Below are 4,087 nucleotides of genomic sequence, written 5' to 3' on the forward strand. Positions count from 1 at the left end.
TTTAAGGAGACTGATTGTTGGTAAGAAGGCATCAAAGGACTTTCTGACACTGATTCCCCTGCAGAAACATTCTGAACAACTGTTCATACACAAAAACACCTAAAATATGACTACGAATCCAAAGATTACATTGAAGTAAAAAGGAATTTTTTAACTCATAAGGTGTGAGAGGTAGAAGTCTTTACAGATCCCCTGCCCTCAAAGTTTTTCAAAACTTTATTTTTGTTTTATAAATAGAGCTTCCTTTGTCAAATAAATTCACATGTATAATCCCCTCAAACAAACTTGTATGCATGCATCCATGCTCACACACACCCACACTACAAACTAGTTAGAGGCCTAACACCTGAAACAAAACAAAAAATAGGCAGAACCTAAGGAATTTCTGGACAAACTCCCAAATATAGATGAACAATTTGGTAGGAAATAAAGAAATACATAAGTAAGCTGACACCAAATTTTCTTATTAGGGTAGAGAAGCGTCCAATAAAGATATAAGACATAAAATTGAATAGAGCACAGTGCTCTTAATTCAAAGCTCAGGTTGTGGAATTGGCTAGACTCATGATGGCTGGGGAGTCTTCTCATCAATGAGCATTTGGTCCCATTTGTGATGCTTAGACTTAGAAAATCTGCACTCAACATGTCTGCTTTGATCTAAATCATTATCAGAGACAACCAAGGGTTACTTATCTCTATATTCCATCCAGCACCTAAACACTCATGCCCTCCTAGAGCCACATCTTATCAAAATCACTTTTAAAAGATTTTCCCCTAAATGGAGTAGGCACATGTTCATTACAGACAAATTGGGGGTATAGAACCATATAATAAAGAAAATGAATGGTTTGTAGAAAATTAAAATCACACATTAATATATTACTTTTCCACATTTAAATGATTATTATACCTAGCTAAAATTGTACTAAATTGTATGTTAGTTTCTGACTTTCTTTTGGGTTAACAAAAACATTTCCCAGTTTTAAAACTCTCTTTACAAACAACAACTGATGGTATGTTCAGAAGAACTATGGTCTTAATACTTTCTCCATTGCTGAATACTAGTAATGAGATAACATATATAAATATTACATAGTTAGATAATAATTACTGTTAGCATCATGTGTGTGTGTGTGTGTGTGTGTGTGTGTTGTATGAATTATTGGTAGCAGGTTTGATTGATGGAAAAACATGTTTTTTATCTCCCCACCTTAAGTTAGATAGGATTTAAATAAACCTTGTTTATTCTCTGATCTGAACACTGATACAAAGCTGGAGGAGGGAGGTAATGGAGCTGAGAAAGAGGTTGAGGATGGAAAAAGAGCCACAAGAAATGTGTATGAGAGAGAGGCACTAGGAAGTCAATGAAGTAGAATACAAGGAAGGAAGTAAAGATGATACAGAACAGGATGAAATAGTGTGCCAGTTATAGCTTTATGACTTCCTAAGACAACCAGGATAGAATTAGGCTTTCTGAATACAGTGTTGAGTTAACTACTGATCTCATTACCTTCTCCCAAGCCCAACTCAACATTTTTTGCAGAAGCATGTGAATTTAAATGTGATATATTTCTTCTTCTGACATGGGCAATTGTAGCATTTCAGAAGCAAGCCTTGTTTCCAGGAATCTGTGTTATGTTGCAAAACTCTGGAATTAGATTTCCTGCTGCCCTTTCACCTCCTCAACTGCCTAGTCTTACCACAGCTGTCTTTGTGATGGAGGCCGTGAGTCCTTGGCTTTAAACCAGCTATGGTCCCAGAGGGCTGCACACAGCACTACTCTGAAATTTCTCCTTACTTGCTCCTTCAACAAGACTGATGCTGAAAGGGCTTTGCTTCTGCTTTCAGCATTCATCACGTTTCTTATAAATGAAACATGAGTGTAATTCATATTTCTTCCAGGGAGAGAAGTTTTAGAGGCTTCATTTATTCATTCATTCAACAAATATTTATCGGGTCCCTTCTGCACTAAAATACCACTGCAGGTACTATGAGCATGCAAAGATACACAAGTATAGTTTTTAGCCTTAGGAGAAGTCTATTAATAAGTCATTTTAATTTTGCTTGTTTACTATCCCTTCCATCTAACCACTTCTGTCCATCCTAACTATAAGAGCCTAATTCTAGCAACTATTTTGCTCCATTTGGATTACTGTATTTTAAAAATTTGATCATATGCTTAAGGACATTCATTGTCAGGATAAATTTCTAAGGTACTTTGGGATCTGGTTTCAGTTAACGCTCATAGTATCTCTGGCACTTCCAAATTCAGTCATCTTGAACTTCCTTTAGTTCTTTGACTGTGCACTGTCTATATTGCTACCATGGTTTTGTGTCTGCTATTTCTTCTGGCTTCCAAGATTTTCTCACCTCACATTTCTATTTACCTATCAAATTACCATTTGTTATTTATGTCTTAATTTAGAAATTGCTTTGGTTATGAAGATTTTCCTATCTGCTCATGTACCCTTTCCATTTCTGGATTTCATTTGGTACACCTTCTTTTTGCCCCATGAAACCTGTGCTACCCTCTTCATGCCACTCATTATACCACTTTATTTCTTATTTGTATGTGCCTCTACTAGGTTAAAAATTCTGTTGGGCAGGTACTGTCTCTACCTTATTTTCTGTTGTTTCCCCATCATATAACACAGTTTTTGGTACGATGTATTTTAATTGAGAATATTCTTAATTGAATTCTTATATTAAGAAACCTGTAATATTATTCAGGATTTTTGCATATATCAGTAATGCTTTGTTTACCATACATAACTATGTTACATATGGGGTAAGATTGCATATGACCAAGTGTTATGTTCATGGACACTGTGATAGGTGTCAGAGGTCAAAACAAATGACTATGAATGGAATTCTGGGAAAACTGGAGGAGTAGGGGGGAGTTTGAATTACATCATGAACAGAGGTAGAATTTAATATGTAAAAGAAGATAATGGGCATTCCAGACCATGGCATGATTGGTGGTGTGATAAATAAATCTTTCTTCCATGCAATCAAAATTTTGTCTATGTAAATTGATTGGGCAAGAAAAATTCTACTTAGAGTAGGTGAGATTGAAATGGAGAAGGATACTCTGAGTGGACGTCTAAAGCCAGGCCATTTCTCTGCATTGGTGTTTCATTAACTTCTGGGACTACTGAGTAGGAGAATGGCATAAGAACACCTTCTTTTCAGGATATCAGATTGACAGTTGTGTGTCTGTTGGATTGGAAAGAGAGAAGGAAAGGACACAGCTTATGATAATGAGATCCAAACTGGGGTAGTGCAAGTAGACAGATTATAAGGAATTAAGATATCGTTATTATTATTATTATTTTAAATTTTCGACTTTTATGAAATGACTTTGACACCAACACTACAGTTTTGGGGCCATGGTAAGATCCACAGAATTATAACCTTAATTAATATTAATGCCTACATTTCAAGCAGTAATTTCTGTTACATGGCAAACAAAATCAAGAAAGTAGACATCAAACAAAAGATACCCATAGCTTCAGACAAGGCAAATCCCAGGTTAGCATAGGAGAACAGTTGCTGCTTCAGGAAAAGGTTTCTAGAATAACCAATGATAAGGCTGCCAAAGACTATTTCAGTACCAGCTCCAAAACCAGCTACTCCTCCTGCTGTAGCCCCCACACCAGTAAATTTGGCAGCCATATCAATGTCTCTGCTGATTGGACTGGATTGAAAAGCCCTTTGGATTAGCTGAAATGCATGATTCTAGGTCCCATTAAATACAGTAGAGCCTTCTCCAGTCCCTTGCCTCAGGTCAAGATAACGCAATCAGAAATTGGTTTGCATACAACTCTGGATCCAGCTCAGATCAGAGCAGGCTCACAGGTAAGGTTGGCTCAGGCAAACATCTTACACACTCGGGGCCACATGGCTGGAGGATTTACATGATAAGCGTTGTGGGCCCCTCTCCCACTTCTCCTCTTGGGAGGTGGTGGTGGTGGTGGCAGAAGCACAGGTGGTGGCACAGGTCAAAGGAGTAACTTGGAAGTTGAATACTTGGAAGATGAATCAAATGTATGATTAGGTAGTGATGAGTCAAACATAATTACCAGTC

The 4,087-nt window shown here is 37.1% G+C and overlaps 1 pseudogene; it reads right to left on the bottom strand.

Moving 5' to 3' along the window:
• Positions 1-3,456: 3,456 nt before the first annotated feature.
• LOC106736089 (ATP synthase F(0) complex subunit C3, mitochondrial pseudogene) lies at positions 3,457-3,881 on the bottom strand (annotated as a pseudogene).
• Between the last annotated feature and the right edge of the window lie 206 nt (positions 3,882-4,087).

Source organism: Tupaia chinensis, unplaced genomic scaffold, assembly GCF_000334495.1.
Source record: "Tupaia chinensis unplaced genomic scaffold, TupChi_1.0 Scaffold000055_1, whole genome shotgun sequence".
NCBI classification, from domain to species: Eukaryota; Metazoa; Chordata; class Mammalia; order Scandentia; family Tupaiidae; genus Tupaia; species Tupaia belangeri.